Source organism: Coenobita brevimanus, chromosome 29 (genome assembly GCF_032717465.1).
Source record: "Coenobita brevimanus isolate Jiangsu-jjx chromosome 29, ASM3271746v2, whole genome shotgun sequence".
In the NCBI taxonomy this organism is placed as follows: domain Eukaryota; kingdom Metazoa; phylum Arthropoda; class Malacostraca; order Decapoda; family Coenobitidae; genus Coenobita; species Coenobita brevimanus.
In genome coordinates, this window is record NC_136982.1 from 45,189,974 (window position 1) to 45,217,752 (window position 27,779).

The window sequence follows — 27,779 nt, forward strand, 5'->3', positions numbered from 1 at the left end:
CTCAGATATACCTTTTTCACCACTCTATTGTTATCCATTCTCTCCACATGACCATACCATCTCAGTACACTCTCTACAATTCTGGTGTCCACAGACTCCCTCACTCTCCATCCTTCACGAGTCACATTACTTCATATCCTATCCATTCTCTCTACTCCACACACATTCCTCAGCAGTCCCATCTCCACTGCTCTCACACTTTTGACTTTTCACTTTCATGCCACACCATAGTCTCATATCCATATGTTAAAACTGGCACTAACACTCCTTCGCATAAGCCTCGTGCAGCAGCAACACTCAAGCCTCTGTTTATTATCAAGGCCTCCATAGCACCAGCTACCTTCCTTCCTTGTCACTCTACTTTCCACTTCTTTTGCACATTTTCCTCTCTTTTCTGTCACTGTACCCAGGTATTTGAACTCTCTCACCAATTCAGTCTCTCTCCATTCACTTAAATATCACACTAAGAGTCACCTTCTCACTTGATTACCATCACTTTACTCTTTTCTATGTTTACTCTCAAGGCATGATGCTCATAGACATCAGCAAAACTCTGCATTAGTCTACCAAGCTCTTGTCCGGTATTTGCAAGTTGCACTGCATCATCAGCGTACAACAAATGTGAGATACCATATTCCGTTCATCATCATTCATTACCAATGCCATCCCTCTCTCCATCACTCGTATTGTTACTTCTCTCATCACCTCATCCACATATATATCGAACAACTATGGGGACATCACACAACCTTGTTGCACGCCCACAATGATCGTGAACCATTCATTTACATGCCCATTTACCCTTACACATACCTCACTACCATCATAAAAACTCTTGATGGCACCTAGCAGCTTACCATCTACACTGTACATGTGCAAAACCTTCCACAATCCTTCTCTGTCTACTTTGTCGTATGCTTTCTCCAGACCCATAAATGCCATAAACACCTTATAGTCCTTCTTAAAAGCCTTCTCCACTATCTGCCTCACTGCAAATATTTGATCCACACATCCCTTGCCACTCCTAAAGCCACCCTGCTCATCACTCAATGGGACTTCTGATATCTCTCTTACTTTCTCTCTATGTACATATTATATAGATAGATAGACAGATAGATAGATAGATAGATAGGTTGACTGATTGATTGATTGATAGATAGATACATACAGTACACACATATAGATATATACTTCTGTTGGGATAGGCCGGTCCTGCGGTGGACATTCAACGGTTGGTGATGATCATGATGATGATGATGATACATATATATATATATATATATATATATATATATATATATATATATATATATATATGCAGTAGATATTATATAGGCTTACCTTTATATCACAGTAAAGACTGGTTATATAGCTAGTTCCCATAAATGTTATTCTCAAGTAGCTCCCAAAGTAAAAGCAAGTAGTGTATTACATCTACTTTACGGTAAGCAAATAAATACAGTATAGCAACATGCATTAGTTAGTATACACCGCATAAAGTAAGAGAAAGTTAAAATATAAATAGTGTAAAAGTAAAATACGATCACTGTATACAGTACTTAAGCATCTAAAATTTATAGCCTTACTTTCAACAGAAATACAGTTCAGATCTGGTAATGTCCTATGGCTGCTTTCTGAATTCTAAGCACATCTATCTAAGCATCTGGCATAACTGCAGGAAAAGAGCTAGTGCAATGGACTTCATTTATAATAACTAAATATATTAAAAAAAAAAAAAAATACAGTTAGATGCATTTTTATTGCCTAGTTATTCTTGCAGACTGGAGTGCACTGCATCCATGGTGAGGAAGCTTCAACTAAGGTGTGTATGAGTGAGTTTCAGAGGTGAGGGGAAACAAAAACCTTAGTGCAGAGTGAACAGACCTTGATTGGTAATTATATACCAGTACTGCTACAAGAGTGAAATTAGTGACCATATTTTGTGTTGAAGACACTGGAAATTAAAACCTTCCACTAAGATCATGCAAACTTCTACTGTAATTCTACTGCCACCATTACTTACCGTAAGATGGGGCTATTCGACTCACCTGAGGCAATTAGACTCAATAAGGAGTAATGAGACTCAGGTGGTCAGACAGTGTAAAAAGGGGTATATCTGACACTCTCATATGGTGCTATAATCTGAAATTGCTAATTTATATTGTAAATTAAATTTAGGGACAGCTTGCTGAAGGTCAGTGAACTGTGATCAATTTCTCATTCTGTTATTTTCACATTTTTTTAGCTGTAACTTACAACAATAAAGACAAGATTAACTGTATTTTCCTCCGCTGTCCCTTGGATATATAATAACAAACTGAGTGTCATTAATGTTTATCCACCTACCAGAGTAAGTTAGCTGCTTTTGTTTATAAAATAATATGATTTTAGACTAAAGGGGCAATTTGACTCAGGCAATTTGCCTTGGCACTTTGGGGCAATTTATATGCTGCAACTTCATCAGTACTATCTGGACAGTTGTAAAGATTACATCGCAGATTTCAAGGATAATCTTCCAAGTACAGACTGAGTACATGGCTTCCTGAAGAGACATAAAAGTCCTGCTGTCCTCCAGGATATGCCAAAATATTTTGAGGAAGCAGGCTGCTGTCTCTGAAGAGGTCATAGTGGCCAACTTTAAAAAGGTAGAAGACAGCCTTAGGGGAGCACCCCCTCCAAACATTATTAATTATGGCAAAACCAACTTCACGGATGATCCTATGGGAAAGCTCCGGATATTCAGGTACGGTAAAAAACATGAGGAGATTATCATGAATACGATGAAGAGTTCAACATCTATCATGTTTTCCATCACTGCCAGCAGCAAGTACCTTAGTCCAAATATTGTTTCCAGGGCTCAATGCTAGCAGCTGTCATGGATTGAAGGAGGACCAATCAACGTATATAACCAAACTTCTTCTGGCTGCTTCGATTCGAATTGAAGCAGGGGGAGCAGAGAGGCGGGCCTCCTGAAGGCACACAACTAATGGACAGTACTGGGCAAGAAGGCATCAAAGGTCGGAGCAACTTGAATGAAAACCTCGAATGTTTCACTGAAGGAAAGCCCACCAAGTCCAACTGCCCCACATCAGGTGTTGATAAACATAACTTTTTTTTTCTTTTTTTTTCCCAAATATGCCTTTTCTGTGTTTTTCTATGTTGAATCATTTGTGTTTCATTACCCATACAGTAAAGCTTTTTAAGTGCCCTAAATGTTGCACTACAAACCTTAGTGCAACAAAAAATAGCCAATCGGTGAGTTGAACAGCCCACCTTTCGGTACTTTTTCAGTGAGAAAAAGCAGGGCATACATTGGATCAATCTTACCTTCCTTTGATATACAGCAATCCAGTCTGTCGATGCAAACCACTTGTGATTCTTGATATCATTAACAGCATTCTTGAGGTTTCCATACCGCTTGGTCAGGTCAACCTGCAGTAGATTCCTTAACAGATCCTTCAGGTCAGAAGAGAAGTGACCAGGGAACTGCACCTGTAATAACAAGGTTGTGATTAAGTTAGAGTACATCTTGATGAAGCTTCCCAGCCTCTTTCACCTATGATGATGGCCAAGTGGTGGGTCAATCTGATACATCACCAAGAAGACTCATTCCTACCTCAAAAATAAGGTTTATCATATTTCATGCAACCACAACTTAGTGCAGGGAGGCCTAGTTATACAAGAATCAAGTGTTATAATGCTGGCATGTACTGGGCACTTTCTGGCATTACAAGTACTGAAAATCCAAAGTTACAATGGCCAGTTGAGAATCCATGAATCAATTAAGAGGCCTACATAATGAAAACTCAAGACATGCACAGCTGCGAAGCTAGCTGGACAAAGTGTGGAATAACATGACACTGATGTCTTGGGGGCAAGTTTGTGAGCTCTATGCACCCCTCCTTCCCACTCTTCCACAAGCTGCCTCACTCTCATTCTCTCTTGCACTCACTTTGGTCATATTTGGTGTAAAGGGCTGTACGCACAGGTACGGTATTATCTAAATGATCGACTCTATTGGATACCTTTATGTGAAGCTACAGAATGTGGTGAACATTTTTTGGCATATCAGACAGAGCCAGGATTCTGGGGACTTGAATGATCAGTGAATGGAAATGTGGCCCATTGGACTGGGCAAACTTGGGCTCTCTGGATGTTGCTACATCTCAGCCTGCCCTTGAGTGGGAAAGGAGGTCCAGATGATGATGATGATAGTGATATACAATGAGCTCGCTCTGCTTCTTACTTCATGCCTTCCAAACAGTGGTGAAGTGACAGAAGGGCAGCTCAACCCCAATGAACTCAAACATTTGTACCGTATACTGTTCAAGTACAGTAAGTGTACATATACAGTATATTCCTATACTATTTTCTCTTTCATTCTGCTTCCATTACAGTACTTATACATTATTATAGGTCAAATGTTATTGCTATATGTGCTTTAGGTGTAACTAAATTTATTCTTGTTTAAAACTGTCATACATGGCAGTGTAGGTGTAATGTGGTGGTGGTCAGGAACCAAGTCTTTTTAAAGGTAATGTAATTTGATGTACAAGCATTCACTTAACAAGCTGATTTTGGGGTAACTAAACTATAGTACTCATAACTCTGTGACCTCCCTGTATTCAAGTTGTAGGAAAGGCCCTGTTCTGTCAAGTGAAATGAAACTGAGTACAGTCTCAGAACTTGCTCCGAGTGATAAATCATACGTATCATTTATAAAGGCTCCAACACACTTGCAATAATAATTACAACAAATAGCTGGTGCTTCAGTACTCCCCATGTAAGGCATAGAAGAACCTGAGGCTAGGCTACTGTGGTCCACATCATTAATGCCACAGGAAGCTACCCTGTTTCCTTGCCAGAGTTATGTGACAGAAATACCTATGGACACTTCTTGGGTTGAAACCATCGTTGGTTAGTGAATATTCTCTTCTGATCCAAGACCTCTATCAATCGAGCAACTGAGGTGTCTATTAATAATAACAAATTATACCATACACTGGGCTCTAACTGAATTGTAATGGGACATGAGTAAAGAATTTTCATAATACAGTAAAAGTCCTCTACTTCGGCCTCCAATAATCTGCAAATCCCAATACTCTGAATTTGTCAAGGCGAATTTTTTTTATTTTATCTGGTCTTTTTTCAAAATTTTCAGGGCTTTATCTAAGGATTTATCTGGCTTGGACTTGCTCTTGGCCTTGGATGTACCAGCATGAAACTATTCATCTACTTTTCATCTTCACCTCTATTGTAGAGGTGAAGATGAATAGTATGACAGGTGGGGTGGGGGTTAGGTAGGGGTATGGGGGAGGGTCGGGAGCTGGGATAGTGGCAGGTGGAGCTTGTTTCGTCCCCCCCTCCCCTCTTCCCTGGGTATACAGGGGTAGGAAGGGGACACCCCTGGGCAGGAATTAGTGATCGTGAGTGTACATATGTCTAATGTTTTCAGAGGTCCCTCCCAATAGTCCGAAAAAACCAATAGTTTGAAAGACCCTCGGTCCCCTGCCATTCGTATTACCGGACTTTTGCTGTATGTGTAATCACAAGATATTATTATTAGTTTACACAGAAGCTGAGGGTTAGGGGGCAGAGACCTAAAGATACACAACAGAACTTTCAAATTTAATACTGCATAACATGAATGTTATTGTTAACACCTGTGAGCTCTAACGCAATTTACATTATTTCCTCATCATCATCAAACTGAACAGTTATATATTCTGTTTGTTGAAAGGACATCAGTGAAGGAAATTTACCTAAAATTACAAGCATCTAGTTTATATTCAGGCATTTCTACAATTTATGTACGAGTTCTGGAATAACACAACTATACTGATATTTGTATAACTATAATTGTTTTACTCGAACCTGGCCTAAAATTGCCATCTCTCCAACTTGATTACTGAGTTCTAACAAGAGACTGACACTAGAATATGACGCTAGTCATGAAGAAGTGCTATGAAAAGACTGTAGAGCCACTATATTTTATTCTGCCACTGAATTATGTGAAGTAATCTGCAACAGGGCAAAAAGCTGGGCCAAAGTAAAGTCAAAGAACTGTAGTGCATTAAAATGGTAAAACTGGCCAATCCACTTCACCGTTAGCAATCAACCTTGAGGGCAATCTTTTTCTGTAGATTAGTGTATACTTAAAAGCAAAATGGAATAACAAAAAGGATGCTTTATGAAGAGGACTTAATGTATTCTTGTATATACTTCCATGACAAAATTAATTAATGATTCACTGCTATGCATCCTTATTTCTTTCTGTATTACTTACATGTACTGCATTACAGCAGCAGCATTGTATCAGTAGGCACACTTTTCACTATCTCAAACTTACATGGCTGCACTAGACTTTTCCTGGATGTACTGGATTGCAGTTCAATATACACATATAAAACTGATAGTATGAGCACATGTGAATGGGGGAAGGAGAGGGGAAGACTGAGGATGAGATGCAGTGATACAGTAAAGTGGTACAAGTACACTAAACTCTCAATTATCTGTCATCACAATTTCCGTCCCATTACATTATCTCATGCTTTTGGCTCAGTTCTGTTAAAACAATATCTGGCAAAATTAGGCAACATCCAGCTCAGAAACAGGAAGCTATCAGTGGTACGATGCACTTTTCAGAGGTAATGTGTATCATAAGGCTCAGACACCGGGCTCAATCTGCACACAGGCAGACCCCAAAACACACACAAGACAATCTTGGCTGTAAGTCTTGCCAATAAACAGAAAACTGCTGGAAAATGGGTGTCTACTCTATGGAATTTCACCCCCAAGATACAGAAAAGTTGAAAGTATTTTTTCATCTATTTAATCTATATTTAATTTCATTGCATAAAAACCTAATGTCACGACATTAAATCTTTTTAAATTAATTTTTTAATATTATCAAGTTTCAGTTTTCTGCTAAACACTCCTCAGGAAAATCCCAGATATAGCATGGTTCTTACATTCTTATGACCGAGGGTATGGGCTAACATGAATTATATTGAGTGTATGCACCGTATTAAATGGAATCAGGTTTCTATCTGCCATAAGTAAAAAGTTATTATCCTCTGCAAAGTGTGATGGTGTGCCAGGTTGCTCATATTCGCTCTGTTGTCCTTACTCCGACAGTAGACTTTCCTTCGCTTGCTCACTCGTAATTATACCTGTATATGATTACTGTTTATATTACTTATGATATGTACGATTAAATTATGTACTGTATTACTGTACTACATGTATTGTGTCAATACTGTACTGTATTTTATGTTTAATTTTAATCTTTTACTCATGGGTAATACAGTCAATCCTCGTAAATCAAGTGTTCATAAATTAAATTACGGATTCATAAATCAAGGCTAGGTGGCCATCAGACTGCTGCCAACCTTAAATCACTGTTAAGTCACGAAAATCGCGGATCTAGGCACCCAAGTGGGCCTTTTCTGAGGAGAACCGTAAACCGCGGCATTCAAACTGAAAATCGCGACCCAACAAACAATCACCGCGCGTCCCTGGTGGCATATGTGCATACTAATGCCGCCATGTTGTTGCTCTTCTTGTCCCGCCAGTCCGCACACTACAGACCGTTGCCGTGGAGTACGAGAGTTACCTGCCTTTTGTGCAACTTCCCCCCACCTCCTACCTGCCAAGGCCCCTCCCGACCCCCCAATGAAGCGCTCTAAGCAGTATGGCGTCAAGAAACTGCCGCAGTTGTTGTACAGTCAACGTTTGGAGCTCACTTGTCGTGTTGAGAGGGGAGAGAAGTTTTCAAAGCTGGCGAAAGAGTTTGGGAAGAACAAGTACTGAGAGGTTCTAAGTTCTTCCCAACACCACCCCACTCCATTCACTTAAGCAATTTCGTCATAGGATTAAGGTGAGATCCCTTAACATGGCTTATTTCTATTTAATACATGCACTGAATATTCCTAAATTTGTACGTTTGTGTTTGATGGTGCCTAGATAGGTGTAGGTAGGGTGCTGTGGGGGCGGGTTGGCCAAAGTCCAGACCCAAATTAATTTTTCACATAAAAGTTATTATTCATAAATCACGGCAGTGGTCCAGACTCAAATTGACATGATTTACGAAGATTTAGTGTATTGTAGGAAAGTTTTTAGGATAGCGGGTCAAGACGGATAGCTTAGGGTGGTGACATATTATCTGGTTCAATGCCCAATGGATAGCCAACTGGAGGTACCGACGTAATATCCGGCATTTTGCAGTATCCAGCACTGAGTTTTGCTGAATTACACTGGATATTTGAGAGACTTATGTTTACGAGAAAAAGGAATGTGAGCTGGAGATGGCAGTCAGATAGCTAAAAACAGGATAGTATAATGGCAATTCATTTATTGCCACCCCCTACAGGATTAAGGCATCTGACAATGAACTGATAGATAGACATAATGATATAATCAGTGCAGTTAACCTTTTGCTTAAATCAACACTGAGTCTTCTTGTAATTAATCCAATATACACAACAGCAAGACTTTACTGTGTGTGTGAGTGTGCATACTTTTTATCTACTAGCATGTATATATGCTGGTATAGCCTATACATTTTTTAACACATCAATGTAGGATACTACTTGATTAACAGTGCGACATGATAAGCATAATAATGATGTCTACATAGTCTTACTCCTGTTGGCATGTCATAGCTCTTACCTTCCCTGATACAATTTTTTCGTATATTTGTATGGGCTGATCAGCAAAGAAGGGTGGGTATCCAGCAGCCATCTCATACACAAGTACTCCTAAAGCCCACCAATCCACTGCCTTGTTGTAGCCCTGTCAAGAAAGAGCCACAGGTATTAAAACACTATGTTCTTGTGATGAAATTATTACACATGATTGTTGTAGTATATATATCCATCCACCTTTCCATCATTTAACACTTCACTGCTCCATCACACTGGCCCATCAAATATATATTTACTTGTTATATATATATATATGTGATTACCACCCACAATAGTAAATGGTGTACATTCATCAAATTACTATCTTCTCATACAACAAACAGAACAGCATATACAGAACCAAAAATGAAGGAAAATGTCTATTAATAATACTGTAGTTATAAAAGTTGTTGGTAAACTGCAAGAAGATGCTACAGAGAGACACCTTCCACTGCCAGATTATATAAATGTCCCTTAAATCCATCCCTGTCCTCTGAAAGGAGGATGGTGGAGTGCAGGAAAAGGGTTACTTCAGCCTGCAGTTCACTGGGACATCCAGATGAGTCTGGGGCCACATTACAATGAGTGACAATGAATGGCAATTACTATAATTGTAAATTATTAACGTAATGTAATATACATATACTTATTAACCCTTTGGAAATGACTTAGGCATTCCAATATTTACTTTGGCATTGTTGGAGGATTATTCAGCTTCTTTATGGATATGGGGACACCATATTATCTTACTTTAGCTACTGTCAGGCATTCTCATTCAGCAAATTGAGGAACCTCAACCCAAAGGGGTTAAATGACCGAAAAGCAGATGAGCTTTCCACTTATTGCTTGATGCTGTGGGAAAGGTGGTTTTAACAACAAAACCTCCAGGCATTTTCATCCAAATTAGGCAGTGATCCCTCTTATCGAGACATTTCTCTTTCCCTCCCTCATGTGACCTGTCACTTCATTCCCCCAACTCACACTTCGTCTACCTCTTCTATTACTGGTTACCTCACTCTCATGCAACCTCCTGGCAAATCTTTACAATTTACTTCAAAAGGCTCAGCCTCTCAGAGCATTTTTTGCTGTTTTCACATTAAAACCTCATACCATATTTCTCATTAACTCTTTCATATATCTAAGAATCATACAAAAACTAACAGACATAAATACTGTAAAGCTATTGACACAGTACCAAGACATATCCTGATCATCAAATACCTGGAGATCAACATGGAAGACAATAACAAGAAGTGGTTAACCACCATCCTCTCAGGAAACATATCCAAGTTTTCAGCTTTGAACAAAGATTTTTATTTAGAATATTCCCCAGTGGTGTTCTATAGGGCTCAGTCCTTTCACCCTCACTTTTCAACCACCTCCTCCACAACCTACCAACTCTTCCCCCTTTGATGACTTGACAATACCTTCACTGCACCCCAAAACTCAAATGCAGCAGGAGAGTTCCAACATTACCTACACTTACAAGAACACTGGCTTCAATAAAGCAGAGTGACTGTGTCACTCAACTCAACTAGCACACTCATCATTAAGGACAAACATGAATCTCAAACATAACCCACAGCCACTGTCCCTAATTAATCACTCAAAATTATGGGGTTTACTCTGGATATATATATGAAGTTTCCTCAATGCACTTGCAACATCAATGCTATGGTGTCTTGTTGCTGTTGCTGTTGCTTACCCTTGGTCCACCTGACCAAGTAGATCTGTTGACTGCAAATAAGCAACCACCTCTACGGGGTCATCCCACAGATTTCATCCACCACTGATGTTGCGTCTGCATCTCCAGGATGTGTGTGCTGCACAGTGCTCCATTATGTGTGTTATGTTGTGTGGACCTATTCTACAAGTGGGATACATGTCATATGTGATTATTTAACATGTCATATGTGATTATAACTAATCAAATATAAACTGATAACTTTGGAGGGCTGGGTGATGTCCTGATCTAAGCCTAGCTAGGTCATCTCGATCAGCCCTTCCTCTACAATAATTCCACCACATACCTTTCCTACAACACTGAATATACTCTACAATAATTCTTCCACATACCTTTCCTACAACACTGAATATACTTATGTCATGACGAGTTTTGCACTTAATTCATTCACCTTTATACTTGACGTCTCTTTGCAGGCAACAGAATGTTCCTTTTGACTATGTTCTTAGTTTTTTACAATATCACTTCCATTAAAGAATGAAAACGAGTTAAAGATGAGCAAAAATCCCAACTTTTGCTCTCTGTTTAGGAAAAAGCTTCTCCTTGGAACATATGCATTTCTCTTCTTCCTACTTCTTTTCAGAAAATGACTTAAATTGTGAGATACATTCATATATCCATCCATCATCCAATCCTATGTCACCCCATGAGGAGCATAGGAACCCTGGGCTAGGCAAGTTGGTCCTGACATTTAAGATGAGAGTGACCAGTCTTACTCATCCCTCAGTGGCATTACGTAAACAATAAACCCCAACCACCCCTTGGATATAAACCTACAGCACACAGGCTCAATCCAATTGGAGCACCTTAATTACCCACTAAGCCACCAGACGCCATAATTTGGTTATATGGTTACCATCCAGCGTAGTAAATGGTTCCCTGGTGTACAGGAAATCATTTGGTTTGTCATTCAGTGTAGAGTTACCCATAAGCAGAAGGTAGAGGAAAGAATGAAGGAAAGAAAGACAGAAGAGAGAGTGTAAAGTCACCCGTCTGCAGAAGGAGAAGGAAAGAGTGAAGGAATGAAAGACAGAAAGGAAGGATGGAAGAGAAGAATTGGCAGACACCCAAAGCAGCACTACATCAAGTGAGTGGATGGTGAGTGCCCCCACCTACCATAAAGAGAGACATTCATCTTCACTAATCCCCTTCATGTTACTGTACTGAAATGTTTCCATTCAGGTTTACTAAATAGGAAATAATCAGTATGCCTTTCAACACCACCCAATTCATATATCATCAGTCTGCCTGCTCTTTCCACGAACAATGTGTTGCATACAACCATGGTTAATACATCACTGAAATTAAGTATTCTCTCACCTTCAACATTCCTTATGCTATACCACACCCCACCAAGCACCCCCTGAGACCCATGAACTCATCTAAATGTCCACTTAAGTCATCACCCAGCATCACTATTTTCTCACCAAATTCTGAAATAAGTAATAATTTGCCCCAATACCAGTCCTCCACCTCCATACATCTCCCAGCTTTGAAGGCATACATAGATACAACTGGAGGGATGTCATAACCAATGGCTTGATGAGTAGTACTGTTGTATTCACTTTTCACCTCCACACTCCACTGTATCTACCAACTGCTAAGCAGCCAGAATTCACACCCCACCAATTCTAGACCTTTCACTTTTACAAAAAATAAATAAAATACTAATACCTTCTTCAACTTGCTTACAATTACTGTAATCTCCCACCCACTGTGTTTCCTATCCACAACAGGGCAGGCCACTTAACATCTCCAGTACGCTCCACTGTACTCCCAATAACATCCCCACATTCATGACTGACTAGTCTGAACTTAGAGAGCAACTTCCCCCTTTAGTCCTTTACATCCACTGAGTATGCTGAAGTTTACTCCAACACTCATCACATATTGTCCAACACAGATTGACTGCAACGTCACTGCAGCCGACCAAACTCATCCATCCACCACTGCCAACAAGGGCTGGTGGGGAAGCCCTTCATGCCAGCTGCTCAAACACATTTCTGAGCACAGCCTGGCATTACAGCTGACAGATATTATTTATTCATGGCACATAACTACATCACCACTAATATCATCATAATCATTGACACAGCAGATTATCCACATCATTAAACCAGTGTTCTGGCCTCTCTTTTTTTAGTGCAAACCCAATACAGTACAGTAAAATTTTCCTTCCCTGTACCCTTCAGCATAGGCAGTGCACCAGCCCTACAATGCAGCACATTATGTCTGGGGATCAAAGAATAACCATGCCACCAGTGACACCAAGCCACTTTCTTGCAACAGATAGACATGTATTTATGGTTGTCTGGCCTAAACTGATTCTACCACCACTGTCTTTTGATGAGAAACAGGTTCAGGATTATGATCAAGATGGTTCAAACTGCTGCATGATGGGAGAAAATTACATTAATGTTGACAATTTGTTACCTGCTATAGCCTGAGACTCTCACCTTGGACTTGTAGCTGAGTACATTTAATAACAAAAGAAGTATATCAACCAACTGCCATAAATCACTCTCATGGCTGTAATGGGAACCAACCAGCTAATACCTATTTCACACTACTAACATCACTAGCATTTTCATCACTTCCATCAAAACACAACTGCCATCATAACTCTTTCTTATAACCACATGTCCAACATAGTTACTGTCAAAACAGTTTCAGTATTACATTCAAACCCAACCTTCATAATATAAAAAGCACCACTATGGACATGTATCAATTAAGCTATATGCCTGACCAACTTCTATAACAATGTTGTGTGATAATTATGTCTAAGTCCTTGACTACTGTACTCTCTCCATTTCATACTCCGTATTCTAACATATCTATATATTACAGAAAACACCTACTTTCTAGCCAGATAAGGATAATATCAATGTCCAGATAATCGGCCAAATAGAAAGAGAAATTAAATACAGTAGAAGTATCAGAAAAGAATGAACCTTAGAAAGAATGATTTCTGGGGCCAAGTACTCATGGGGTTCCACATAATGTCCACGTCCATCCTTTGACTCGCTTGGCAAATCCAAAGTCTGTCACCTGAAATATTAAAAGTAATGAAATATTAAAAGTAATCATTGAAATGACATGCACATTGTCTGACTAAATTCAAGATAAACATCATTAATTAAATATACAAATACACTAAAATACACACATTTTATGCATATAATGAACAATAATGCATTCCTACTGTATGTGAAAGAAATTCAACATAATTTACAAACATTCCATATAATAAAGTTACCTGCATTGCAATTTATCAAACTATTCAATATGTCTATCAATAACTTCAAATGACACTCCTTGCAACTGTAATGTGTATATTGGAAATAAAAAAAATGCTCCTCCCCTCCCCTCCCCAAGAAAACAACAACAAACCTTGAGGTATCCTTGGCTATCTATTAGTAAATTTTCTGGTTTTAGATCTCTATAAATGAGATCAAGGTAGTGGAGGTATTCAAATGCTGGCACAATCTGGGCAGCATAGAACCGAGAGTGAGGTTCACTGAAAAACAAATTTTAAAAAGATTAGTTTAGGTTCACTGAAAAAGGAATTCAAAATGATTAGTTTTATTCTAACATTATACAATAATCAACATGTGGAGAGAATGGAGAATGAAAGACTGACTAAGAGGGTGTATGTAGGTGAGGTGGAGGGAGGGAGAGGGAGGGGTAGACCGAGGATGAGGTGGAGGGATGAAGTTGAGAGGTATATGAGGGAGGGGGGGGGTGAGTTGGGGGGAGGGGAGTCAAATGGTGGGTGACAGAATGACTTGGAGGCGTTTTGTCTGTGGCCACCCTTTGCGGGATTAGGGCGTCGGGCTATAGATAGATAGATAGATAGAATAACCTAAAGAAAATAAGTAGCCACAGCACCAGAACACCACACAAAGAACAGCTGGAATACAATATGAGTTTAGTGTGCCAGGATTTACGAACATCTTTAATATACTGCAGAGTCCAAAAATTATAACTGCTGTTAATACTATATAATGCAATTTCAGCATTAACCTATTACAACCAGCTATATGTCATGATAATCTGCAGTTACATTAACTAATCCTCTTGCTTTGTGCTAAGGAATTATTCAACTCCTAGTTCACATACATACCATTTAATTATAACCAGTACAAGTTTTCTTTGTTACACTGTTTATGATACAAAATATGAAATTACTTGGTATACAAAAAAAAAAAAAAAGAGAGAGAGAGAGAGAGAGAGAGAGAGAGAAAAGGACACTGGTAATGGGTCATCTATCTCTCTCTCTATTGCCAGATGCCATAATCCTGTAAGGGGTGGCCACAAACAAATCGCCTCCATGTCACCCTTTCCAACTCCATTTCACTGCCCTGTTCCCAGCTCACACCCCCCTCTCTCATATACAGTACCTCTCCACTCTATCCCTCCATCTCATCCTTGGCTTCCCTCTACCTCTCTCCCCCCTCCACCTCATTCACATACACCCTCCTCATCAGTCTCTCACACTCCATCCTCTCCACATGGCCAAACCACCTCAAAGTGTTTCTCCTAATGCTTCCTATCACATCCACATCCACACCACAATGTTCCTTCACTTCTTGGGTTATACTCCAAGTAAAAAAACACTGAAAATTATGTTAAATACTGGTACTGTATTAATTCTATGAATATAACTAATGCACACAGCCTTACACTGTACGCCAAACTGTATGTGTCCTAATGTTCAATTTACATATGATAAAAAATCTTTGTAAGTATTCAATATATGTGACAAGTTTTTCATTCTACATAAAGCTGCTCATAACACTGCCATGAAAAAGTTGTAAACAGCTCCATACTAGAACAGGCTAATCAATTCTAGACTAATACTATACCAATCTTCCTCTCTTCTAAACAAAGCCAGCATTATCATGACATACGAAATGTACACGTCCTGCAAATCATATTGATCTTTCTTTATAATCAACCTGACCCAATTTTACATGTTCATATGGGATAAGCAGATTTAGAGCAAAGATATCTCACTGAGGAAATAAATTAGAAAAAGACAGAACCTAGGTTGGTCTCTCTCCCTCCACTAGCATCATAGCAGGTACCAAACTCTAACTCCAACACCTCTTAGTTGTCTTTTATAACACAGGGCATACACATACATTATTCTTTATCTCCATCCCCAGATATTACAGTTTATATAAGCTTTAGAAATACTGTATACAACAGCACACACATGCACTCAAGTGAAGCAAAATTTATATTTTATTATGCTGAAAAACAAAATCTCTTACAGTTACAAACAGCTGGTAAGCCAAAACTTTAATAAAAATAATTATCATTAATACAGAACCTCAGCTGCCCACAAAAGTACAATATATTAGAAATCTGAAAGCTATACTTGGCCATTTACAATATCAGTGGAAAGGGATACTATGTCACGTCCAGCATGAGCTTATCAGGCACCAAATCTATTTTCCTGTCAACCTAATGTGTGTCTGGTACCATCATCTTGATATTTTATAAAAAGTAAAACAGTCTCCTATATTCCTATCTGATTCACTTTTTATCACCCACCATAAGAACCAGCTATCTCGCTGCTTTTCAGATGGGTCAATCTACACTAAATATAAAATATTTAAATTTAAATTTCATTTTTAGTATGACCCAAATGATGAATTTCATCTTACAAACACTTCCGCTGATTAGTGTGAGCGACTGGTCAGTTCATGATGCCGTGGTATCAAACAGGAGTACAGCCCCATTTCACCATGGCAGTTGTCCTGGAACTGCCTTTACAGCAAAGGTAAATGCCAGTATGAAGGCTGCTCCATAGTTTGGGTAGTTTTTGAGAGGAGACCCACTGCCCATTACTAGACATACTGTGTGATTGGGTTTTTAAAATAAGCTTTTATCTTTAGTACCAATGAATTAAGACATTCTTCCTTCTCCTGACATTGGAATGGTGCACTTCTGCTGGGCAACAATCTAACAATGTCTGTAATTAGCAAAAGGTCACTGCAATCCTGGCAGAACACACTTAATGACATCAGATGATTTCATTCCAGTACTGAATATAATGTGAAAAATACTGTATATCAGGGTATCATATTCAGATCATTTCCTTTAAAAATGTCTTCGTTATCTACCTTCACATTCAGCAAATGAAAACTTTTCTCTTAAATTTTAAGATAATGGAAACAGCAACATCAAAACATCAAGAATAATAGGGACACAATAATGTAAAGAACTGATGGTTTAAGAACTCCTATGGATACTAGCTGTGGTACTTTCAAAAGCTACACAGATAAAAGGTTGAGCTGTAAGTGGAATGATAATAAAGAAATTACAGAAAAAGGATGGTAGCCAAAGCTCTGCTCTATAAAAAGGCTTGATGGCAAATAAACAAAGTTAAGATAGAATAAGGAGGTTGAAAAGTCTAGGCTAGGCTAGGTATAAATGACAGACATTCCAGCAGATATATACAGTCCTTCTCCTTAGTACCATGTTCACGGTGTCCCTCTTGGCCTTGTACACAGACGGGTCAACAATCCATGTGCAGTATACCCCTGGACATGCCTAACACCCCAAAAGATGTGAAATAGCAGGCAGAAGTGGGCCAAATCCAGTGTCACCTCCGACATCACAAACTCCTATTTACCAAGCTGCTCCTCCCAACCCCGCACCACTGAAGACAAAACACACGCTGCTCTGAGCCAAAACACATACCTCTTCCTCAGCTGTCAGTTGGGAAACCCCATCTTATCTACCCCTGCAAGCCCTACCATCATTAAAATTAAGAAACTTGCATAGTTTCTGTGATTAATAGCACCATTTCTATGCATGCAATATATGGATCATAATGTAGGAAAAATGGTTGAAAAACTGTGTTCTCAGAGAGATGCTGCCTATACGAGCAGTCTGAGAACATACTGCTCACAGACTGCATGTCATAAAGAACGGTGGCTGAATCGGTAGAGAGGCGGCTTGCAGTCCTAATGGACCCAGGATCGAATCCCGGCTGGGGCAGGGAACAGTTTAAGGATTTGAATTTCCTAAAAAGCAGACTTTCCTGATCTACCAGATGACCCGCCGACATGTCGTAAAGTACCCCCGCTAATACCAATACACCAGTCTTGTATGAGATAGCCTAGCATGTATTCAATATGGACGGTGGGTGTTAGCGCCGAAGTGGTGACAGGTGGAGGTGTAGGAGGACTACTGGGCCTTGGGATAGGCCACTGCCCCCAAGAAATAGGCCCTGAGCCTTTGCCCGGAGTCGGACACGTAAAAAAGTAGTTTATGTCACCCATAACGGGTTATTATGAGGAAGAACTGTGTATGTGTGTGTAGTGGTGGGCAAATATGGACAAACTGAATATTGCATACAATGGGCACTGCTTATGATTTTATTGATCCATCTGAAGCTTTGGGGCTCAGGGGCTAGTCTACTAATATCAGACATTAAGGCAAGAATGATCACTTGCTCACCCCTAAGTGGTGTTGTGAGCAATAAACCCCACCCACCTCTTAGATTTAAAACCTAAATGGGCCATATCCAGCTGGAGCCCCTTACCCACTTTACCACCCTGCATTGATTTGTTGGTTATATGGTTACCACCCAATGCAGTAAATAGTTTCCTGGGTTGGAGGAAACAATCTGACTTGTTACACAATGCTGTATTCAGTCACATGAAGGCAGGACCTTATTAAATGTCAGAACACTGACTGCCTTCACCTTCCAGGATGGAGTATTATACAGTACAGTAATACAGTTTTATTGCAGATAAAGTAATCTACCAGGATGGACCATTATACAATTGTTTTTAATTTTAATAAAGTATGAAATGTCAGGTGCAGGATATTTATGACTGTTCAGCTACATAGGAGAAGGAGATGGAGATGCATGGGATAAACAAAGAATCACTAGTTGCTTAATACTGTGAAAGACATTGGCATAGATTTATTCCGCTTACTGGAGGTGTGACCTCCAAGACTAAAAAGTAGATGTTCAGTACTTTTGAGACAAGCAGGCCACTGCTAAGTGAGCTTCTATAACTGGTTGTATATAATGTAATTAAAGCAAGCAAAATGTCAGTTAAGTACTGTAGTATGATGACAAGAAAAATAGCATAATTCATTACTTGCAGCCAAATATGGCACCATTTAATCATCACAGTTATATTTGTTTTTAAACTTGTGCTTCCTACATCAGATCAACTTACATTCTCTGATGTTATAATATTCAATATTCAGGACTTAAAATAACTGTATTTTTCATGCAAACAAAAACTATTTCACGTAATTGCAGGTTTAATTTCTGCTTTTTTCCCCTGGATTATTTGAACTGTTGGTGAGGGGGGTGGGGGTAATATTATATAGAATATCCCCGTCCCAATGACGGGGGGTTGCCCATTTATCCTCCCATCCCCTCCAGGAAAAATGCCCATGAAAAGAAATTACTACCTGCAAAAAGTACATAGGTTGTATTCATCCCATCATGTACAGGTACTTCAATTTAATATCTTAATGATATCAAAGCTTCATTATGATTACATATAGACAAATGTAAGAGGACCATAAAGTATAAGTCAAGCCTATGAAAATGAGTGGTCTAAAGTATCATTATAAGTAATCTGGAAGGATAAGCAAACAAATGAACATGAATATATTAATGTGGGATGCTAATGGATGCAATTTAATTAACCGTATGAAGGGCATTGTGACTGCTGAGTTTCATGGTATCTAGGGAGAACAAAAGAATGACAAGAGTTCTACATCAGTCAAGAGGTGAGAACATTAGAAGATTAAGACCACATATGAAGGTGGAAAAAAAAAAAAAATGGTTAGTACATTTGGCTACCTTGAAGTTGAACAATTTAACTCCTTCCGTATGGTGATGTCTTTATAACTTATTCTTGCTACCTCCAGATGATCTTTATTCTTTTTAGGAAGGATCTCTAGTGGTGAAGAGATTAATGAGGGCTGTATCTAACCTATCCAGCATGAAAAGACTCTCATAATCTGAATAAAATCATCTTGGGGAAGCAATAAAAAACAAATGACATCATTAGACTGAACAGGTTACATAAAAGAGCAGTGGGAATTGAAGAAGAATGGGAGAGAAAGCAAAGAAGACAAGAAATGACACTGAAGTCTGGAGAGACTTCTGTCATGGCCGTCCCTCGAGGGGAAGTTCCTGAGAAGGAGAAAGGCATCAGGAAGATCAACAACACAGTACATGCAGAAACACGGAATGGGATGAACTAATGGATAACAGCTAAGTCAGGATGAAGCTGTGGGGCCTGCTACGGTGTCCTTGCTAAATGAGTGGAGTGATGCAAACATGACATCCATCCAGGAACCAAACCTCTGCACTTTTCCCCATATCTAGTGGATCACTGCATGGGAATATCCTGCAGGGACTGCAGGCCTGTGGTTGATAGGTCAGCTCAGCCAGACACTCTGGGGTTGATCAACAACAACAACCCCTCAAATCCAGCAACATGCTTTATTAATTAATTATATTTAATCCCAGCAGTCAACTTCCTGTGTCTAAATGCTTTTTTTTTTTGCTCCCGGCCATGGAAACAATAATCATTCCAGGGAAAATCAAAGAAGTACTGCCTGAGGGCCTCCCAATCCGCAGCTCCAAAGTGCCACAGACAACGTTTCTTTGGAGGGTCCACAGGCTGTACCGGAGTGATAGGACACGTTAAGGTGATAAGGTTGTGATCGGAGGAGCCCAACGGAGAGAAAAGGTTAACAGTGTAAGCAGAAAGATTAGCTGTACGGAAGAGGTCAAGTACGTTGGAGCTCTCTCCAAGGCGGTCTGGAATACGGGCAGGGTGCTGTACAAGCTGCTCTAGGTCATTAAGGATAGAAAAGGTGTAGGCTAGTTCACCAGGTGGATCAGTGATAGGAAAGGTGAGCCAAAGGTGGTGGTGAACATTGAAATCTCCTAGAATGGAGAGTTCAGAGAAAGGAGAAATGGATAGAATGTGTTCCATTGTAGAAGTAAGATAGTCAAAGAATTTTTGATAGTCAGTAGAATTAGGAGATAAGTAAACAGAGTCAGAGAATGACTAATTAGTCAGAGAATGACAGGAAAGCCAAAGCCAGAGTGTAGAGAATTCAGAAGTATCGAGTTCAGGAACACAAGAGCAAGATAAGACGTTGTGTATATATACACAACAGCCACCTTTGGCTTTGAAATGAGTATAGAGAAGGTAGGAGGATACACAAAAGGGTCTGCTGTCAGTTGCCTCAGACAGCTGAGTCTCAGAAAAAGAAGGTGAGGTTTAGAGAAGGAGAGGCGGTGCTCAACAGGGCGAAAGTTAGAGGAAAGGCCGCGAATGTTGCAGAAATGAAGAAGAAGAGAGTCAGACAGTGATTCCAGGCAGCTCGAGTCGTCACCGGGAGAGGGGCAGAAGGTGGGGGCATTTATGGTCCCTCCCCTGGGGACTCCGAGGCCACGTGTAGTGTAACTATCTATCTATTGCCAGACACCTCAATCCCGTTTGGGGTGGCCACAAACAAAACGCCTCCACGTCGCCCTGTCCCCCGCCATTTCACTGCCCTGCTCCCAACTCACACCCTCCTCTCTCATATACCTCTCCACCCCATCCCTCCATCTCATCCTCAGCCTCCTCCTCCCTCTTCCCCCTCCACCTCACTCACATACACTCTCTTCGTCAGTCTTTCACCCTCCATCCTCTCCACATGGCCAAACCACCTCAGTGTGTTCCTCATAACGCTTCCTATCACATCCACATCCACACCACAACGCTCCTTTATATCCTCATTCATCAGTCTGTCTCTCCATGTGACTCCACAGGCTCCTCTTAAATAACTCATTTCCACTGCTCTCACTCTTGACTTGTGTCCTTCCAACAACGTCCAAGCTTCACTTCCATACGTTAGAGTTGGTATCACAATAATGTCATGTAGTAACTTTTTCACTTCCATGCTCACTTCCCTGTTTCTTATCACTGCTTTCAAAGAACCAGCAACCTTTCTTCCCTGCTGTACCCTTTCAAGCACTTCACCCTTCCAAACCTCCATCCTTACTCATCACACTACCCAAGTACTTAAACGTACTCACATTTTCCAATTCCTCACCATCCAACCTCGCTGTACATTCACTGACTTCACCTCTCTCAAAGACCATCACTTTACTCTTCCCTACATTCACCTTTAGATTCCGTTTCTTACACACTCTCTCAAACTCATCCACCAAGCCTTGCAGCTCCCCTTCGTCTTCACTCAACAACACAGTATCATCTGCAAACAACAGTACAGGGAGTTTCCAAACACTATCCTCTCTCACCAGGGCCACTCCAACATCCACTACCCTACCTTGTACCTCTTTTATTACCCCATCCATGTACAGATTGAACAACCATGGAGACATGACACATCCCTGTTTCAACCCAACTTTCAAAGAGAAAAATTCACTTAGTTCACCATCCACACGCACTGCAGCCTTCGCACCATCGTACATACTCTTCACAGCATTCAACAACTTCCCATCTACTCCATATATTCTTAACACTTTCCACAATCCTTGTCTATCCACCCTGTCATATGCTTTCTCCAAATCCATGAAAGCCGCATACAACTTCTTTCCCTTCTCTAGAAACTTTTCCACTAAAGATCTGAGAATGAATATCTGATCTACACAACCTCTTCCCTTCCTAAAGCCTCCCTGTTCTTCTCCAACTAATTTCTCTGTTCTTTCTCTAACTCTGTCAATAAGTATCCTACCATACACTTTTCCTATTATACTAAAAAGACAAATGCAGATTTTACAAGAGATGTAATATGATCTTTCCAAGATAAGTCCCGAGTAAATGAAACCCCAAGCATGTTAAAGGATGATGCAGGATTAAGCTGAATATTATTAAACATTAGTGGGTATACCTGTGGAAGATTTTGTCGGGTTGATAGGTGTAAGAACTGAGTCTTAGATGCATTAAAAACAACCATATTATTTTTACCCCAGTCAGAGATACGAGCCAAGTCAGACATTAGGTGTGCCATAGCCTCATCCCTTCCCTGTTGAAGTAACTGTTGAGATGGGCGTTGCGGGAACTGAATGGAAAGGTGAAGGGTGGAGTCATCAGCGTATGAGTGGATAGGGTTAGATGTACAGCTTAGAAGATCATTGATGAATAAAAGGAAGAGAGTTGGTGATAGGACAGAGCCCTGAGGAACACCACTGTTGATAGATCTAGGAGAAGAACGATGGCCGTCTACAACAGCGGCTATAGAACGACCAGAAAGGAAGCTAACGATGAAGGCACAGATAGAAGGATAGAAACCGTAGGAGGGCAGTTTGGAAATTAAAGATTTATGCCAGACTCGATCGAAAGCCTTTGAGATGTCAAGTGCAATGGCAAAGCTTTCGCCAAAGTCCCGAAAGGAGGATGACCAGGAGTCTGAAAGGTAGGTGAGAAGATCGCCAGTGGAGCGTCCCTGACAGAACCCGTACTGACTATCGGAAAGAAGGTTGTGATAGGAAAGATGCCTTAAAATTTTTCTATTGAGAATTGACTCGAAAACTTTTGAAATACAGGACGTTAAAGCAATTGGACGATAGTTGGAGGGTTGGGAGTGGTCACCCTTCTTTGGGACTGGCTGAATGAGAGCAAACTTCCAGCAAGAAGGAAAGGTACAAGTTGACAGACAAAGGCGAAAGAGTTTGCCTAGGCAGGGTGGAAGCACAGAAGCACAGTTCTTGAGAACAACAGGAGGGTACTGTTGTGGCCTTTTCCAATAGCTCTCAAAGTTAGGGTATGTATGAAGGGGGGCCAGGGGAGAAGTCCATTATCCAGAAGGATCCACTATCCAGACATGCCATTGGCTCTATTACATCAGATAACCGAGGGATTACTGTAGTGATGTCTTTATTAAGTATGTAAATGTCTTGGGAAAAAAAAAAAGAATGAAAATCGCCCCAAATGGAGAACTTGGGGCTGGCTTAGGTAACATGAAACCCTTTAACATGTAAACATATGGCCTGATAAGGTGGAATTCTCATAAAGCAGGAGTTTCAGGGTACAGTACTGTATATCCGCATTATGTGAGTGCTCGCTGTATATGCAAATGGACTATATTTCCTCACTAGATTTGTTAATTTCTATCTACCTACCTACCAGCAGGCAAGGGTTAATACAGTATAGTATATAGCTGAAACCACAACTGCAATTACAGTACTCTGTATTCTGAAGCATTGTTTGTCTCATCATTTGCTGACATTTTTCTTACAGTATAAGCCATTTCTGTCACAAATGCCCCCTGGGGACATTGATGAATCCCCCTGGGGGCATCAATGACTCCCCTTGAGGATTAAATAATCCAAGGAAGGAAGGAGTTAATTACAACTGAAATCTCATAGAAGAAAAGAAAATCAACAAATGGTGAGATATAAACAGAAAATACCTCAAAATACAGTGCTTGAATTCCAGACGTGGTTTCTGCTAAATACTCACATTTACCGTTCTGACTGGGGCAGCTGCTGACCTGGAAACGTACCCCTCAACAGCTAGATATCATGATCCCACCAGGGTGACCACAAGCAATTCACCTCCATGTCACCGTCTCCTCTGCTATCAGGCACTGGAATGAATATTTTCTTTTTAATACCTTCAGTCTTCACTAGTTTAACTCACAGAGCAGGGATTTTTTTTTTTTTCATGCCATCTCATGATTATATTTAGCTTTGTATAGACTTCTGGAAGTGTAGGGGTTAGGCACAGCCTCACTGAACTCCTGCAATAGCAGAGACTTTGCATAAGTTGAATAAAATTGCCTTCTGGCACTATGAATAAACTGAAAAGGGCATCACCGGGATTGCAAGAGTTAAAGGGACTCACGGAGTTTATATCCCCGATGTAAACAAACTACCCATTACAGTTTTTACACACATCCCCTCATTTTTTCCAGCCAATTAACCTACTATGCCTGCCCATGTACAGGATCACATTCGACCTTAAAACCTAAACAGATGGTGTGAATATCGGGGGATTTAAGTAGCACTGCTTACTCCAGTTTAAAGGGACATCTTGGTCACCTGGAGATACACACCGCCGTATATCATCCTTATAGCTAATAATTACAACTTACATCAGCCGACTACACCTCTCGATAATGACAGCAAACACTGATAAACACATGGGCATAAGAATTACCATAATAAGAAGTAGACTAACACCGTAAAGAATAAAATCTTCACTCACCTCCTGCATCTCTCAACGTTGCTCCCATAATGCAACAGTGACGTCACACTTCAAAATAAACATTTACTTATTAAATTTTAAGAAGAAAATTTCGTGAATATATTATCAGTCTTTTAAACATTAATTTTCGTGCAAACTGAATAGAGAGGTAAGTAAAGTGTTTCTTGTTAAATTAAAGATAACCCCATGAATCAGTGGCATCATCATCTCTCTCTCTGAAATTCCATACAGAGTAGGCTACCATTGTGCGATCACTATTTACTGTCCTGCCGATATATCTCTACAGTTTTACAAGGGGATTTAAAAATAAAAGGCCTGGTGGTGGTGGCAGGGGATAAAATTTTGCGATACCAGTCTCTAATCTGCTGCCATTCCCTACAGAACCTGAGCATAATAGACGAGAAATTAGTCCAGGTTGATGCAGAAATTCTTAACTCAAAATTGCCCCAAGAACAACTTTCTGAAGTTTGTCAAACATTTCATGCAACACCCTGTATGGGAAATTTGGATAAAATATTGGAGATATAATTCCATAACTGTGTGCCATTCCCAACAGAATCTGAGCAGTCTAATAAGTCCACGCTTTGAAGGTTGGGTTGTAACAGGGATGTGTCATGTCTCCATGGTTGTTCAATCTGTATATGGATGGGGTAATAAAAGAGGTACAAGGTAGGGTAGTGGATGTTGGAGTGGCCCTGGTGAGAGAGGGTAGTGTTTGGAAACTCCCTGTACTGTTGTTTGCAAATGATACTGTGTTGTTGAATGAAGACGAAGGAGAGCTGCAAGGCTTGTTGGATGAGTTTGGGAGAGTGTATAAGAAACGGAATCTAAAGGTGAATGTAGGGAAGAGTAAAGTGATGGTCTTTGAGATAGGTGAAGTCAGTGAATGTACAGCGAGGTTGGATGGTGAGGAATTGGAAAATGTGAGTACGTTTAAGTACTTGGGTAGTGTGATGAGTAAGGATGGAGGTTTGGAGGGTGAAGTGCTTGAAAGGGTACAGCAGGGAAGAAAGGTTGCTGGTTCTTTGAAAGCAGTGATAAGAAACAGGGAAGTGAGCATGGAAGTGAAAAAGTTACTACATGGCAGTATTGTGATACCAACTCTAACGTATGCAAGTGAAGCTTCGACGTTGTTGGAAGGACACAAGTCAAGAGTGAGAGCAGTGGAAATGAGTTATTTAAGAGGAGCCTGTGGAGTTACATGGAGAGACAGGCTGACGAATGAGGATATAAAGGAGCGTTGTGGTGTGGATGTGGATGTGATAGGAAGCGTTAGGAGAACACACTGAGGTGGTTTGGCCATGTGGAGAGAATGGAGGGTGAAAGACTGACGAAGAGAATGTATGTGAGTGAGGTGGAGGGGGGAAGAGGGAGGTGGAGGGGGAAGAGGGAGGGGGAGGCCGAGGATGAGATGGAGGGATGGGGTGGAGAGGTATATGAGAGAGGGGGGTGTGAGTTGGGAGCAGGGCAGTGAAATGGTGGGGGACAGGGCGACTTGGAGGCGATTTGTTTGTGGCCACCCCAAACGGGATTGAGGCGTCTGGCAATAGATAGAGATAGATAGAAGATTAAATAACTAAAGCTAACACTGATTTGAACTAATACACATCTGGTCCACAGGTCGTGCTGGAGTCTGCTGCTTTGTTGCTGCTTCCTTGCCACACTGGTCATACCCTGCTGAAGTTTGGTCTGCCCTGCCGTGAGAAGCCTGACGGTGGTGTGGTGTCTTCCCCTACTCTGAGATGCCTGGTGGTGTGGTGGTGGTGGTGGCGGCGGCGGCGGCAGGGTGTCGTGTCTTCCCCAGCCGTGAGATTACTTGCTGCTGCTGCTGGTGATCTGCCCTGACCTGCCCAGAGAAGCCTGGTGGTGATGGTGTGATCTGCCTTGCAAGTCCAGGATGTTCTGTGGACAAATGCTACTTTTGAATGCATATTTTATATTGCTGTCTCTGTTAATGTATTTTGTACTGAAGTATTAATAATGAAAACTTAAATTTTCTGTCTTGTTTCATTACCTTTTTAACTGTGGCTTTGACTTAATATAGGTGATAAGTATATTGCGCTCTGCAGTCTTGTGTGTTGTGGGGACGGCTTTTGTGATGAGCTAAGACATTCTGATCGCTTCACCAAATTACTGCTCAGCCGTGTGATCAGTGGACGTAAAAGATTATACAATACAATGATATACAGCTAAGCATAAAAAAGGTTATGGGAATTCTCCACCATGCAATCAATGGACCTAAATTAAAGCCTATATTATAAAGCTAAGCCTGAAGAGGGTTGTGGGAAGTAGATAATGATGCAGGGTAGACACTGGTAATGTTCACTGAGCCGTGCCCGCAACACACAAGAACTGGGTGGCGTAATATATGGACCACCTTGTATAATGAGAGGTCGTAAGTGTGTGCTGACCCACAAACTTGCCATCAATGCCCCGTCATAACTATTACTGTGTCTTGTAGGAAGCACAAAGAAAACAGGCCACAGAATACCTCCTTGTCTCTCGTTCCTCCTACACAAACATACACGCCTTTCACTTTAACTTGACACAGAGTTTCATTTCAAGCATATGAGAATGTCAAGCAGATCAGTAGCAGAAACAGCCAATACTACAGCCCAACATCCTTTCCACGGCACTCATTCGTGACTACCATCATATTCTAGTGATAACTATCGCTACTACTCGGCAAACCGTATGGAAACTATAAGCTATCTGTCTATCCATCTATCTATAGCCAGACGACTTAATCCCGTAAGAGGTGGCCACAAACAAGTCGCCTCTATGCCACCCTGTCCCCCGTCATTATGCATCACTCCCCCTAATTCACACCCTCTCTCATATACATCACAACTCCATCCTCCACTTATAAGTAATACATTAAAACAACCGTGAATTACTGCCGCACAAGCTGAGCCGTAATCATATCCAACACAAACACGAAGGAGCTTTAAAGAACAGAAAACAATACCTTGATAGCATAAGACACTAAGACCACAAGTACTGACAGCCTACACCAAGAAACATAACTAATTTCAGTCAGAGACCAAGTGAATATGAAAGGCACACAGTTCATCACTTCAGCTCAAGATCCGTCCCACCTTTGTAACCTTATGTTGCATCATCCTC

General features: G+C 40.6%; 1 pseudogene; it reads right to left on the reverse strand.

The window, feature by feature from the left end:
- Positions 1-2,873: 2,873 nt before the first annotated feature.
- On the reverse strand, positions 2,874-16,284 carry LOC145395043 (cAMP-dependent protein kinase catalytic subunit 1-like; annotated as a pseudogene).
- Between the last annotated feature and the right edge of the window lie 11,495 nt (positions 16,285-27,779).